The following is a 16,817-nucleotide window of genomic DNA, read 5'->3' on the forward strand; positions in this document are numbered from 1 at the left end:
TACCCTGGGTTTCATCAGGAAAATGTCATGGGGGAAAGGGTTAACAAAAATCACAACCCAGAACCGTCATCCTAATCTAGATTGTACTTTATTGGCTATTTTTCGCTAGAGACAGGAGATATATCAGGGATCTCAGTTAACTCATCTAGTGTTCCCCAAAAAGTCTCACATTGTATTGACTGCACATTTATACTTCTCTTTGCCTGTGGAAATAGATTTGTGCCTTTTCGTTTCAATCTCTTGTTTGTGATCACTGATTGCATCTCATGAGAGACTGTTCTAGCTTTTTACCCTATTTTCAAACATGCCATCAAAATAAGCCGCCAGGCTGCATGTCTTTGTCACTGGACTATTGTTTTTCTTTTTTGGCTGCAATCCTTTTTTAAAAATAAATAATTTTATTTAATGTTCTGCTATACAGGCACAAACATATGTAATAATTGCCAAAGTGTTTCCTCTCAGTACCCGACAAAATCTTTACAGAATCACTCAGGAAAGTGGAGTGGAAGAAGAAACAACATAAGCTAAATCAATAAATGATTCCCACTACCACCCCCTTTGGCAATGGCAAAACTGGGGAATATCTAAAGCAGATTTTTAGCCAGACACAGTATAATATTTGGTGACATAAAAAGTTACAAGGACTAGAAGAACGTAAGTACATGAATTTACATAGCGTCCCGAAGTTATATATAACAAAAAATTAAGTGTTGCCATGCATTCCAAATCTGGGCATAGTGGGGTGGTGAGTCCTGTCCATGTTCTTTTTAATTAACATACACCATGAAAGTGTGCCAGCTGTGGACAAATTTGTCTTTTTTGGAGATTCCTTGGTCCCTGGGTATTGTATTGCCATCTTTCAATTTAAAATTTTGAAGGTGGCTAACAACCAATAAAAATCCATAAACAGTCACTATAGATATATTTGGTGCAGAAAAATCAATTATGGTATCTGCATGAAGTGGCCTAAGTTTATGGGCAGGGGTCTTGAGCTGGAGATGCAATTGTTCCTACATATGTAGATATAGCTGCTCATCTATCTTCCTCCATGTCTTTAACAATTATTGTAGGATACCAATTTTATCACCATTGCATAAAACATGATCTGTATGGCACACGGAAAATCTCATCATGGCTGTACCAGCATTTTTATTAATGTCGGAGTATTATGTACTTTTTGTCCAGAAATATCCACTGTGAATGTACCTTCTAAACATACTGACTGACACTTCTTTACACTTTATGAAATGAAACAAGCAATATGTATTCAATTTACAAACTTTTCAGATGCATTATTTCTCTCCCCCCCCCCCAGCTTGAAAGTAAAGGACAAACCATCGATTCCACCAAGTCGCTGGATGGTATTGTATCCATTGATAAAAGTGTGGGAAGTGACACTTTCTTCATAGTTACGTGGAGCACAGATCCACCAGAAATTCTTCTGACAGATCCCAAAGGAAGAAAGTACAATGAAAGAAACTTTGGAATTGATAATACCAACATCCAAACAGGGCGACTCAAGATTAGGGGAACTGCAGAGGTAAAATCTCAGCTCTCTATGCATTTACTACTGTGCCTTCTAGAAAAGAGGGAAACTGCTGTTGTGTGCAGTTTTTTCAGAACTGCAGCTGTGCTAGCAAAGGTTTGTGTCACACAATACAGCTAAAGTAGTTTGACAGATTATGCAAGTAGAAAAGATCCATTGACTTCCTGAAGTCCTTTACGTAGCCTTCTGCAATTGCCTTAATAACCTTCAGTATTCCAAATCAGCATTTCTCCCACCCCTAGAATATGATGACTGGGCTCTGCCAGCAGAGTCCAAAGCCTTAAAAGTGTTCATGAAGTGTGTTAGGGTCCATTCAAAACTGGCACCCAAATCTGGGCCAGCTTCCCTGAAGTTCAACCTCACCTGGGAGTTGCACAAGCGTCTGTCTTGGATCCCTGATCCTAACGCTCATTTGGGAATTGAGAAAACCTGCCTGCTCATGCCCAAAGGAGATATCTAAAACAGCATTTGCCATTTGCCAAAATACAGGTAAGGTGCATTTTTTCTGACTCAAACTTCAAGGCCCCCTTGTACTCCAGAAGGTTTACTTTTAGAGTGCTTGAGAGTCAGAATTATTCATACTTGCTGGAGCCCCTGTGTAGGAGTGTTCTAACTGAAGGGAGGAAGGCTGGAATAGCGAATCTTGCAGAAATGCAGGGGGCAGCATCCTCTATGCTTAGGCATCATAGGGACCTTATTTATTGTCTTTCTTTCCTGTGTCAAGTGAACAATGGGCTTCTATCACCCCTAGTCATTACTACGAGCAGAATTCCAATTGATGTTCTACACTATTGGGGAAGTTACACTTCTTTCCTGTTCCACCCATGATATAGCTCTGTCCAATTCATCTGAGCAACAAATTTTCAATAATTTCCTTAAGTAATTAATTATGGCCATTCACAGCAAACAGTTGTGTTGGTAACACAGATATGCTGGCATTGGTAAGCCTATTGACACATGTAGTGTGAACAAAATCCAATGTGTCAATATAGTCTACAAGTGGTAGCACTGAATTTCTTGATGCACGATAATTCAGTAGCTTCATTTTACAGTCTCCCTTAGAAGTCCCAGTAGGTTAGTCATAGAATATTCTGCTAGGTTAAAATGGTTTTTTTAATATTGCCATTTCTGATGTCAGATTTGTGTCCATTTATTATTTTGCGTAGAGACTGTTCTATGTAAAATTCAGAAGGGCTCTGTTAGCAGATAATGGCATATATCACGTTGGAAGAGCAGCAGGTGAATGAGCCTCTAATGTTGTGGATGATAATATTAGGTCCTGTAATAGTGTTGCCAGAATAGCCCACAAAAGCTTATCTGTTTATCTTTAAGGTACCACTTTGTTCTCATTTCCTCGTTCATCATATGCCTAGCACGATGCTGCTGACAGTACCCACTGTGCTTGATATATGTTTTATAAAAAGACACCCCATCTTTATCAAAGCATATCAATAACCAAAGGAAACAGAACTGGATTTATAAACATGTTGTAGATTTTGAATATTAAATATTCTTCTGTATTTCAACACTTGATTTGCAGGCAGGAGATTGGATTTATTCAATTAAGAATACACGTTCAGCAGCTCAAGTCCTATTGTTAATGGTCACCAGTCGAGCAGCATCTACATCTGTGCCTCCAGTGACTGTGGAGCTCTATATGAATAGGGATACCAATAGCTATCCCAATCCAATGGTTATTTATGCAGAAGTCAACCAAGGATTCTTGCCTGTTGTTGGTGCAAAAGTCACAGCCACAGTTGAACCACAGACTGGAACACCTGTAGAGCTAGAGCTTTATGACAATGGTTCAGGTAAGTTTATTTTGAAGTATTTATGGTAGAATGCATTTTAGAATTTTTTCAAAAGTAATTTACCATATAAAACTGACACACACTGAATCAGAATATTAACTCATCTAGCCTAGTATTATTTGATCTGACATAGTGGCTCTCCTAGCAAAGGTATTTTTAAAACCACCTAATTTTTAAAAAAAATTGTTTACTTATTTATATTTATTAACCTGCTTGCCCTTCACTAAAATATCAGTAAAAAGGGATTGGTGTCTTCTGTATGTTATAAATTAATAGGGAGATATTCAGAGTAGACACACCAAAATTAATGAACCTAAGTAGTCATCTCCATTAACTACACTGGGTCTTCACTGAGTAGGACCATTGACTATCACCTACAATTCCTTAAAAAGACAGTAGACACACATAAGTATTTATGTTGCCTTGCAGCACATGGCTTGCCTTATCTGCGTTTGTAAACTGAAGCCATTGTATGGACTGCCTTCAAGTCGATCCTGACTTATGGCTACCCTATGAATAGGTTTTCATGGTAAGCGGTATTCAGAGGGGTTTTTACCATTGCCTGTCTCTGATGCTGGTCCTCCCCAGCTGGCTAGGGCCTGCTCAGCTTGCCACAGCTGCACAAGCCAGCCCCTTCCTTGTCCGCAACTGCCAGTTGGGGGGCAACTGGGCTCCTTGGGACTATGCAGCTTGCCCACGGCTGCCCAGGTGGCAGGGCACATAACCCCTGAGCCACTCACTGTGGGGGTGAACTTTAGCTGGCCCTTGACTCCCAGGAGACACGAGCGGGGATTTGAACTCACAGACTCTGGGCTCCCAGTCAGGCTCTCCTCCCCACTGTGCTATACCAGCTATCAGGCCACATACTAACTCCATCAAGCCAGGCATAGAGTGTATGCGAAACATTGGACAGTGTGGTGACCTACTAATCACAAGATAGGTTTAGTAAATTTATACATTGCTTCCCACTAAAAAAAGTCTCAAAGCGATTTATTTCTGAAGTTAAAAAAAAAATGATAAAACCATATAAACAATGTTAAAAACAAATTTAACAGTACAATAACCTATCATTGGTGCCACCCAAGTGCTTAGGAAAACAAAAACATCTTTGTTTGGCACTGAAACAGCGGCAGGTTGGTGTCAGGTGGGCTTCCCTGGAAAGAGCATTCCATAAATGGGGGCTACTACAGACAAAGCCCATTCTCTCATCTCCAGCCTTCGGATCTCCCTCAGATGGCACACATAGAAAGGCCTCAGATGATGATCTTGGAGTCTAGGCAGGTTCATATGGGGAAAGGCAGTCTTTTAGGAATATTAATGGCTCTCACCAGGAGCTTGATAAAATCTCCTGGTTTTGATAACTTCTCGGGACTGCACAAAATGTAGCTTGTCAAGCATGTGGCAGGCCATCATATATACTAGTGTGTTGTGTTTATTTGGGTGAATAACAAGTTGTCTAGGCCTGTGTGGTACAAATATTAACACACCAGTTCCTTACGATTCCATATTACTGCTTTTATAGTCAGATATTCATCTGTTTCCATGAAAACAGGAGCAGATACTGTGAAACAAAAACTCCTATATAGGTTACATAGGAGTTCTTAATAACCAGCTGTGATTAGTTTGCTTTGGGTGTTAAGTTTTAATATCTGTGTGTTCAGATGCTGATATTGTCAAGAATGACGGAATCTATTCAAGATATTTCACAACATTCAAAGGAAATGGTAGGCATAACATCAAAATGCAGGTCCAAGGGAAAGACAAGACTGTCCAACGAGTCTGTAGACAAAGTCAAGTTTTCCATGTACCAGGTTATGTAGAAAATGGTAAGGATTCATTATGAAATATCATTACTGGGGATATGTTAGTTCTAGCTTTCTCAGTAACATTGAGGGTCTCAAGCCTCTTCCTGCCATCACCTCCCCATTATTCCCTTGATGTAATGTGGACATATCTCTGACACACTGACATACATATGTACTCAGATTCTTCTCCACAACAATATTCTAATTATCTATGTGCTTCCCACCTCATTGGGTTAACTTAATGAGTTATTGAACCAATAAAACAACTCCCCAATTCTTACAAGTCTTCAAAATATTACTCTGGCATCTGTCTTTTGCCTAACTTACACTTCTGGCATTTTACCTTCCCTTCTGTTTCCATTATTTGCCAGCCCAGAGTCAAGATCAAGTTGCCTTTCTTTTGCCATAGCAGCTCTAGGCAATCATATGTAATACAACCTGGTGATGTGTTATGTGTAGTGGTGGGTCAGCAGAAAAGAGTCATGTGATTTGCTGGCCCACATAGTTTTAGGTATTTATATCCACACAAGAGCTAAGGGGGGAAAGCAGAATGGGGAAGTGGTCCAGTGTATGAATTGGTTCATACTGAGAAGGTAAGAATGTATTGGGAACAAGGCTTTAAAATATTACTCTGGCATCCCTCTTTTGCCAAACTTATACTTTTGGCATTTTATATTCCCTTCTGTTTCCATTATTTGCCAACAACAATGAAGTTGTCTATGGGTTGTATTCAATGTAGTGCTAAGGCAAACATTATGTAAGAACAAGGAATTCTCCCTTCGCTGTGGAACATTCTCCCCTGCACCTCCCCTGTGCACCCCATAAATCTGTTTTGGGTTTCCCCCTAATCTTCCAGAGCAGATTTGGAAATGGCTCAGGATGTGTGGGATGAGGATAGGGGGTAAGTCCTGTAGCACTAGTGGTAACCCTTGTGCTCATGCAATTATTTAGTCAAATACTGCCCTTTGTTTTGCCATAGTAACTATAGGCAGTCATATGAAATACAGCCTGCTGTGATGTTATGTGTAGTACTGGTTGGGTGGGAAAGAGCCACATGATTAGCACACCCACATAATTTAGGGGTACAACATATTAATCTTATTTGTATAGAAAATAAAATAATTAAAAAAGGAATGTTACCAAAAGTATGGGCATATCTACATGTAATGAATAAATCAAAGCAGAGAAAATAATTTGTAAGGATACTTATTCTCCTGATACATTTGGTTCCAAAAAATAAGAATTGCCCAATTTTCTATATGTTTATTTAGTTGTCCATTTTTCTCTCTTGAATAGCATGTTACTTTCATCAAGTTGATGGTAACTCACATTCTATTAACAAGTCAAGAACTGATGGTACTGCTTCCAGTGTTTTGTAATTTCAATTTTTGCCAATGTTAATAGGGTTGCTATCATTTCTAGATCTGTATCCATAACTGTCTTTCAGATAGTTTAATAAAATAACTCATGACTCATATTGTAATCTGTATCCTGTTATTTCATATATATATATATATTAATACATATTCCCAAATTTTTGTATTTTTGAGCATTGCCAAAAACTTGTGAGCAATCAGCCTTCTTATGATCACATCTCCAACATTTGCCAATGATATATTTTAGAAATTCTGTGTGGTGTGAAGTGCCATTGGGATTGCAGTTTAAACTGATTTTCTTTTAGGTCTATAGATATTAATCTTTGAGGGATTTTTGTCCATATCCATGTCCATTTATCCATTCTATCTCCTGCTATATATCATCTGTCTAAACAGCTGAAATGTGTATTCCCTTTAACTTCTGTGTCAATGAGGTGATTAACATTCATTGTTTTATTCTTAACCTGTCTCTCCCTTGTATCTGTTTTTTGTATCACTTCAGGCACAGCAGACATTTGTATAGTCATTGTCTGTCAGATATGTCTGCTTAATGACCCAGGGATGGGGGGGGGGAGGAAAAATAATCTTAAAAATGGTAATCATTGTTGTGATATTGATGGTGGATCCAGCAATATCATATTTTGGTTGGCAAACAGGCTACATTAAGGACAAGAACGGAACAGCCGGTGAGTGGTTAAGTTTACAACTTTCAAACTTACATCACATAGCTAGGAAAAAATTCAACTGGACAAGGCTCCCTTAATTTTCTTGTATGAGGGAGAATTAAGTTGACTGTCCTAGGACAGACAGTAAACTTGAGGTGAGAGAGTTACTCGATGGGCAGTTACCTGCCTCATTTACATTTGAATAGAAAAACACACAGGCCAAGAGCAAAAACTTCAGAAGAAAGAACAAAAACAATAACATTATTTTTTCAGGGGGAAAACAAAATGGTAAAAGCAGAAGATCATGAAAAGCAAACTGCCACAAAACAGAACTGGGTGCCAGTTTGGCAAAATGGGAACTAAACTGGCACCAACAAGTGAACGACATCCCTAGATATGGCCCTGACGCCTACAGGCTTAAAATCTAACAAGGCAAACCTTCAAGAAAGAGAAATCAGGAGGGAAGGGCAACAACACACAGAATGTTGATGAGAAAGAAAATAAACAGGAACAAGAGGGAAAAAATAAGGTTTCATTGATTTCTGAGACATAAAATGAGAAGGCATTAATCATTTTTAAAGCTGTGATATCCATGCGTATGGCGTATTATTGTAAAAAGCAAAAAACCAGTTGTATCCAGTTGGTGCCTCTCCACCAGTGAAAGCCTCTTTGACCTAGCAGAGCCTTCCTCAGTGGAAAAGGAATTGAATTGATCTTCAATGATTCTTGCAGCACCCATGCACCCCCAATTCTCCTGTAAAGGTTTGGAATGCCCTTTGGAACAGGAGAGGTGGTGGTGGTGGGGCTGCAGGGGAAGAAAAATTGCTGAAGGTCACCTAAGGTCTGCTAATGGTAGGCTCTGCTTTTCATTAGCAGAGGGGCATCAAATGGATGTGAACCAGTATATGGAAGTGGAGTTTGCATAGAAGGTTAGTGTTAGATCAATGAAGATAACAAGAAGGAAAATAAAGGATAAGCAAGAAGGAGAGACAGATGTCATGAAGACACTTCAGAACAAATCACACAAGCTTAATAGAACCAATGCAAAGAAATATGGATAGAAAATAGAGAGAGAGAATTTCAAGAGGAGAAAAAAAATAGACAAGGAGAATTTCTGACAGATGCTAGAGGCTGAAGAGAAAAAGCAGGAAGTCCCAATAGAAGAATATTGCCATAATCAATTCTAGAAATAAGACACTAGATATGCACTTTTGCAAAACTGTCAGTTAAGAGTGGATAGAACATGAAAATGTCATGGAGTAAAATAAGGCAAGTTAACAAGAGTAGATATTTGAGGAGCAAAAGAGGAAGCTATTGAAGGTAGGACAGCAGATTTGCTCAGTACACTGAATTACACAGGATCACAATGGATAGTGAACAGGTTTAAGAGGAAAAACAAGTACTGCAGTTTTCTGCATATTGATTAATTGTTGTCTTGATATCTGTAATCAAGTGGTCAAACAATCAGCTTGTAAAGAACATAAACAGTGATAGACCAGAGATATATCTGGACATCACCTGCATAAAAATCATACTATAAATCAAATGAAAAACTTAGGTGGCTGGGGTTGGATATGTAGAGAAAAAAGAGATCTGTTGCAGAATTATTATGATTATTAATTAGTTAATTATCTTCTACGTATGTCCCAAGGTGATGTACAAAAAAAGTTACAGAACAGCACAAAAAATAACAAAATGAGTTTAAAAACAATACAAAATTGATACCTATTGCAGAGACCCATTCATCAAGCTTTTTGGAACAAAACTGCCCTCAGTTGTTTCTGGAAAGTGCAGATGGTATGTAACAATCATATCTGAACAGGATGCTGTTCCACAGAACATGGGCAGCCACACTGAAAGCCCTGCTTGAAGAAAACCATTATGATTTGATATATGTCTTTTATCTTTGTTTTGTGTTTGCACAAAAGAAAATAAATAAGACTTTCAGAATAATGAGGTTTGTAATCATACCATATGACACATCTTTCTTTTCTTTTCTTTTTTTGTAGGTGTAATAAAAATGAACCCCCCAAGACCTCAAATTCATGAGGATGAAATCCATGCAAATCCAGGAAATTTCAGCCGAGTTGCATCAGGTGGTTCTTTTGTTGTAACAGGAGTTCCTCCTGGAGGTAATCTCCCAGATGTCTTTCCACCTTGTAGAATCACTGAACTTGAGGTAGAGCTAGCTGCTGCTGGATTCATTTTGTCATGGACAGCTCCTGGGAATAACTATGACATAGGAAAAGGTAATGTGAAATTCTGCTTTAATCAACCAATAAGAATCCTTTGCTCGAAACAATTTTAGGTACAGCGGTACAAGATTCACAGCAAGGATTTCAGCTATGAAAAGAAAACCTCTGTAGACTATAAGATCTCATAATTCAAGACTCAGTTATTGTACTTTAGACATTAAGAGGAAAATGCAAAATAGAAATCTGCCATGGTGTTTTCTTTCAAGTCAGATAATGTGTGCAGGAATATCAGATGCTCAATAGGAGGCAATTAAGGGAACATAGTGAATTGAAAAACTAATAAAATATAAGAAGCATTCAGTAGCAAAAATTTACCATTTATTGATTAAATATGATACAGAAAGAACATAAAGGAATATATGATTAAATGGGCACTGAACATTGGGGGGAATATTCCATTGAATGTAAGGGAATGCTTCTGGAAAACAGGACATAGATTTTCATCGAGCATGACAATAAAAGAAAATTGTTATGAATTGATAAGTAGGTGGTACATGACACTAGTTAGAATATAGAAAATTAGTAGCAATTACTCATAAAGCTGATGGAAATGTGAAGTAGAAGATTTTTCACATGTGATGATGTGATCTAGAAGAAATCAGAACTCAAGTAACTAAAATCTTAGGGTATGAAATTCTCTGCCATCTAGCCCTGCTTTTGTTAAATTATATAAAGGAGTCAGTAAGACCACAGCATATGGAATTAGTATAATCAGTGCTTTTTTGTGTAATAGTATTCACCGGTATGGAGTATGGTCATTTTGGGCTGCCACCCACACCACTTGTATAAAGATATGAGTACTGGCACCTCATTTTTTAACCAAAAATTAACACTATTTTACATGTTAACAGTGGCTAGGATAATTTATGCAAAGAAGTGGAGGCACTTCTGTAACTGATTGGTATCAAAAAGCTTGAGAATATGGTGTAATGGTGAAATTAACTATTTAAGGACTAAGCAAGGGCAAAGACAAGGCTTATTTATGAAAAGCTGCATAAACTTTATTCAATATATAAACAATACATCCTCAACCTATATTAGTGTTTTTCACTCTCCTGAGATGTTGAAACTGAATTTGAATTAATAATTTGAGAGTATCTAAAGGACTAAGGATGAAGGCTTATTTAAGAATAGTTTTTGGATTTCCCTAATAAGGTATAATGTTATAAGGTAAAAATTCTGGATGTATAGGTTGTTCATACGTTTGTGATTTGATATGTTTTGATTGACTTGACTTGGATGATGTAATATCAATGGAAATAATAATAAAAGGGGGGGAACTCCTTTACTTAAATATGATTTATTTTAAAAAATGCATAATAAGGGGGAAAGCTAACCAAAAGTTTTATTTACACCAGCATTATCTTCCTGGAACATCCTTGAGTAGCATTATACCGTTGCTCTAGGAAGAGGGATTTCATCCCAGTGGTCCACCACTGCAACTTTCTCTCTTGATTGTGCAACTGCAGGGAGACTTGGGCATGTTTCAGGATGCTGAAAAATGCTTTTCATCCCAGAAGTAAATTGGGGGAAAATTATTTTTGTTTGTAAATTTTTGGTTTGTAGTTAATCTGTTCAGTGCTCTTTAACTAGCTTGAACAATATCCATCATTAAGTTTAGCATTACAGGGCATAATCTTAAAGCCAAATTAGATGTGAGGTTTGCCACGTGGTTTGCCCTTGCATAGTTATTTTTTTCTTTCACAAATAGCAGGGGCCTGGGAGAGGAGTGTCGAATCGGGACCATGATGTGGGGAAAGTGTTTTTTTTAAATCATCTGTTCTTCCACGGTCCCAGTCAGAATCATATCCCATATCCTGAGCCTGCTACCCATTCCTGTTGGTTCCAAATTAGAGGTAAATTACTGGAAACCTCAAGGGTAGGTGGAGTAAAGATATGAGAGACAGATCTTGATGGTCTCTCAGTAGGAGGATATCCCACAATACACCCCACAGGAAATACCTGGATACATGTTGCTACTTATGAAAGGGTAAAGGGCCTGCTCTGAATTTTAACAGGCAGCACATATAGTTGCAGGGGAAAAGATTGTTTATCCATATTTTATTTCCTCCTTTCCTTATGAGATGTGAAACATTGTTTGCTTCATTATCTTGTGTTTTACTAACAGTCATGCAGTCAATAAATGTTCATTTCTTTGAAAAGTCCGGTGTGTCTGCCAGCTTGGTGCAAGGTATTGCACCACCTGAGGCAGGCAGTGCCTCTCCTACTACTGCCACCCCTTCTCCTGTTCCACTGCCCTATCCTCTTCTTTGTGGAGGCAGCGTCCTCCCCTTCCCCCGGAGTCCCCCTTTCCTGCACCCCCCACTTTCTCCCCCTCCCTCTTTTGCACTGGCAGCTTTTGCACCACCTTCTTTTTCTAGCCTTGCTTCACCTCACTTTGAGAAAGGACTGAGGTGGTCCTTCTTCAGAGCCAGGCATTCTGAGCGAGATGGCGAGGAGAATGCCTGTGCTGCCACTGTAGCTTGCAGCAGCCAGAAAACCCCTTTAAATCTTTGCAGCATGTTCTAAGTTGTAAAAACCTTTCTACCTACCACGGCAAACCAGTGGTGCCCATAGTATACATGAAACAGGAATACTAGGAGATTCATTGGGAGGCAGTGGATACTACATATTCTCACAATGAGATTAAATATGTAGGGCCCTGGCCCCCCAAAAGGTTGTGGGGATTCCTGACACAAGCCATGCTTTTACGCGGGCATGGAATTACGGTTAATCTCAACAAGCCTAACTGGTAGCTCATATAAACTGAGAGCATGCCCCAGAACATTCTTCAAAGTCCTCTGCAACATGCAAAAATGCAATGACAGATGTATATTCCAGACCAAGTGGAGAGGGTTCCCTGCAGACAGGAACTCTGAACAGCATTGAAAAAGATTCTATATTTCTTTGAATTTGGGTTTCAGTTTGCTTTACATGACAACAGCAATAAGGAAAATACCAGAAAAAGGTTGTCTTAATACTTTACTGAAGAGTTTAATTTTGTGAGTATATTTTGAAAATATTGAAGCAATATTGACTGCAATATTATTCTGTAATTGTTCTTTTAGAATTAGATATGTATTCAAGTTGTTAGAGTTTTACAACTATATTTTGATATATAATAAAATCAACATTTGGCTGCAACATTTCTGTAACTGTGTTATCCCAGAAATGAAAATGAGTGTGTTTAAGTTTGTTAGTATGTATTTAAGTTGTTAGAGCTTTGTAATTATATTTTGAAAATAATGAAAGCAATATTTGACTGCAATATATTTTTGTAATTGTAACTGTGTCCTTCTCAAAATGAATGTGTGTGTTTAAGTTGTTAGTATGTTTTTTTAAGAATATTCATTGTTTTGTATTTTAGCCCCTGATGAAGGCTTGACTACACAGGCTGAAATGCGTTGGGCTTTAACATATTTTATACAGAAATTTCTCTTTTTTTATATACAAGAAATTATTGGTACCACTGTGCACAGAATAAAGCCACATCTTTCCAGCATTCTGGTTTTTGACCTCCTTTTTGTGCTTCCAGTGAATGCTTCACACTTTTTATCTTGTTATTTGACAGTGAGGTAGCCACAGAAATGGTGCAACAAATCTGCCAGGCTTTCAAATATGAACCAATTTCAGAAATACTATGACAATTTAAGAGAGAACTCTCTAATGAGTGGTCTCTAGTGATCTCTCCCTTTATTATTTATTTTTATTTAACAAAATTATATACCACTTGATTGTAAAAAAAACTAAGTATTTTACAAAAAACATAATTATCAATAAAAAGGTGAAAAACAACTTAGAAACATTTTTAAACAATTAAAACAACAACAGACTGAAAAGAGTAAAGCACATCAGTATCTATGTGCCTAGATAGTCTTGCCTAAACAAAAAGCAGGCAGGCACTGAAAGGAATACCGTGAAGGCACCTGCCTGATGTCAATAGGCTGGGGCCCTGTTCACACATTACATTCAACGAGTGTACAGTCAGTGTATCTGGGCACACAAGTAGATGGGCTGTACACTTGTACAGTTATTCACATGTAACATTCAACGAGTGTACAGTCTCCGTTATATACACATTTGCTGCCAGGAAAAGAAAATGGCTTCAGTTACACTTATTCATGTGCCACTGAAGCAATTCCCTTTTACTGGCAACAAGGCAAGGCATGCTGGGTCTATTATACTTCCTGAAACTGTTTCGTGTCTAGGAGTACATTCAATATAAAGAGTTTTGGCAGAAACGGGAATGTAGTTGTACTCTCTTCATTTTTCCTACAAATTCTTAAGTTTTTAAAATCAAAACACTACCTTTTAAAAAGAAAATACCAACTTCTGTAACTATTATAATTATAGCTATTAAAATATTGCATTTTTCACTGCCTGTTATTCTTAGAGTATGTATGGTTTTTGATGTAGGCTTTCATGGAATAATCCTATACATGTCTATATAAGGGCTTATTCAAACGGAGCGGGATAATCCACGGTTTCCATATTCGGTTTGTCATCTGATAGTCCTCACTCTGCCTTTTAGTTCGCTCTTTCCCAATTAAAAAAAATGCTTTTTTGCACCCGCACCCGCAGCGGTAAGACCCCTACATATTTTTCACTTTTTCCAAGCTCCGCCTCTAAAACCTCCCCCTATCAACCAATTGGTCAGCAAAAAAATGACATATGCTCCTCTCTCCCTTTGCAACAAACACAATATGGCTGTAAAGGAGTTCTCGCCATGGAAGGAATGGGAGAAGGAGGGGGGTGGTCGGTTTCAGCCTGCCTCCGGAAAGCTTTGTCAATTTCATTCTACTCGCTGGGGTTTGTGCTTCAAATCATTTTGCTGCTGGAAGGAAAGGGAGAAGGAGGGGGGGTGACACGTTTCTTGCTTTTTTCTAAGAAATAAGTGCAATTGCCAGCGTGTGTATCTCCTTAAATATCCATAAAGGCAGAAAAGCATACATTCGTTTAAGCATAATATCGCAAATACAAACAAGAAAGGGGCTGCTGGTCGGTTGCACGCCTGCCTCTGGAAAGCTTTGTCAATTTCATTCTACTCCTTGGGGTTTTTGTTTCAAATCATTTCGCCATGGGAAGGAAAGGGAGAAGGAGGGGGAGTGACACCTTTCTTGCTCTATGGTTCTCCTGTCTCTATGGTTCCGGGCAGCGGGGACGCTGTAGCAAACCACTCATATGCAGGGCAGGAAATGCCCATTACTTTCAACGGGTAGAACTGGAGGCAGAAAAGCCCATGTGTCTCAATGGATAGACCTGGCATCACAACAGCCAATGCGTTTCAGTGAGTAGATCTGGCATTTCAATGGGTAGACCTGGTGTCCGGAAAGTCTATGCATTTCAATGGGTAGACCAGGCCACCAGGTCTACCCATTTGAAGCCTGCTTGCTTTCTTGTTTGTATTTGCGATATTACGCTTATGTATGCTTTTCTGTCTTTATGGAATGTATGCTTTTCTACCTTTATGGATACTTAAGGAGATACACATGCTGGCAATTGCACTTATTTCTCCAAAAAAGCAAGAAACGTGTCACACACCCCTTTTTCTCCCTTTCCTTCCTGCGGCGAAATGATTTGAAACAAAAACCCCAGGGAGTAGAATGAAAACCCTATTCATATGGTTGCCATAAGTCGGAATCGACTTGAAGGCAGATAATTCAATTTGACTCTAAAATTTTTTAGCTCTATAATTCCTTGTCAATCACAACCCTGACTTCTTATTGGTTAAAAACCCGAAAGGGCAGGGATTAGAGCAGAATTAAGAGCAACTAAGAAGTTGTGGGGGGTTGCTGACGTTTTGGTGTATATCTCTGGAACCAGACCACCTAGAAACTTATTTTTTTTAAAAATGAAAGCTGAAAGTCCAGAGATTAAGGTGAGTCACCTGGAGGGGACCCCCAAAAACCTGAGTCTTCGGCTGAAAAATTGAGATCTGAAACCCTAATCTCTTGTGGTCTAAGTTGCAGGATATGAGAGGATTCTCTTTTCCCCTACAACTCATCTCATTGTACTCCTGCCTGTAGATATTTCACAGCAGGTCTTGGATGCCACAAAACCTAATGACTATCCCAGCCTTGTTCTTCTGCTGGCAGCTAGCAAGAAATAAGTGTATACTAAACTCCCTCCTCCCAAGCTGATTGGCTTTTTATTGGCCATGCAAATGTGTTTCTTGGAAGATCATCAGTTTTAAAAGTACAATGGATTAACTTGAATAGAGATAATATTTTACGGGGTGGGTGTGTATGTGTGCAGTAAGCTTTATGGAATATTTTATTTGAATGTAATATTTTTCTACAGAATGTTTTATTATCATATAATTTAGGCAGCCTAGTTAAGGTGTTGGACTATGACCTGGGAGACCAAAGTTCGAATCCCCACACAGCCATGAAGTTCACTGGGTGTCTTTGGGCCAGTCACTGCCTCTCAGCCTCACAGGAAGGCAATGGTAAACCTCCTCTGAATACCGCTTACCATGAAAACCCTATTCATAGGGTCGCCCAGAAGTCGGGATTGACTTGAAGGCAGTCCATTTTTCCCCAGAAAGTCTTTAAAATAAAATCTATGCTACATATATTTAGGTGGTTTAAGTTACTGGCCTTAGGGGTAGGGTTGCCAGGTCAGAAGCATCCCAAACTCTGAGATTTTGGGGGCAGATCCCAGTGATGTCACAGGGGCATGCCTGAGTGATGTCATGGGGTGAGCCCAAGTGATGCCATCATGCGGATCTGAGTGATATCATGGGGCGGACCTGAGTGATGTCATAAGCATGATACATTAAACATCAATCACAGTTGCTTGGTGCATACAATTCATACAAAAAGATTTATCTGATTGGAACTTAAGATAGAAATCATAGCTAAAAGATGGAGCCTGGGTAGGGAACACTGAATCTAGCCAATTTGCTTCTGGCAAAAAGGGTTTAAGTGCCCTCAGGCCATGCCAGTCACCAGAAGGCCATTGTAGGAACAAAGGAGCCTAGTGTTGTGGAGATGTTAGATGGGAGCACTCAGGAGTAAAGATGGCTGCAATACTAAACACACTTACTAAGGGACTAAGCCCCATAGAACTCAATAGGACTTACTTCTCAGTAGATATGGTTTGGATTGTGTTGTTGGTAAAGGTTGACTATGCAAAGATATCCATATCCAAGCAGGGTTGGCAACCCTCTACCTGGAATGCCCTGCTCCTACCTTTAAACAGGCGATAGTGAGACAGCTCCTAAAAAAGCCCTCCTTGGACCCTGATAACTTTAACAACTATAGGCCGGTAGCAAATGTTCCATTTCTGGGCAAGGTCCTAGAGCGTGTGGTCGCTCGCCAACTCCAGGCTCTCTTGGATGAAACTGATTATCTGGAT

The 16,817-nt window shown here is 38.9% G+C and overlaps 1 pseudogene; it reads left to right on the forward strand.

Moving 5' to 3' along the window:
- Positions 1–15,567, forward strand: part of LOC133386877 (calcium-activated chloride channel regulator 1-like) — a 39,812-nt pseudogene extending 24,245 nt beyond the window's left edge.
- The last annotated feature ends 1,250 nt before the right edge of the window (positions 15,568–16,817 follow it).

This window comes from Rhineura floridana, chromosome 6 (assembly GCF_030035675.1).
Source record: "Rhineura floridana isolate rRhiFlo1 chromosome 6, rRhiFlo1.hap2, whole genome shotgun sequence".
NCBI lineage: Eukaryota > Metazoa > Chordata > Lepidosauria > Squamata > Rhineuridae > Rhineura > Rhineura floridana.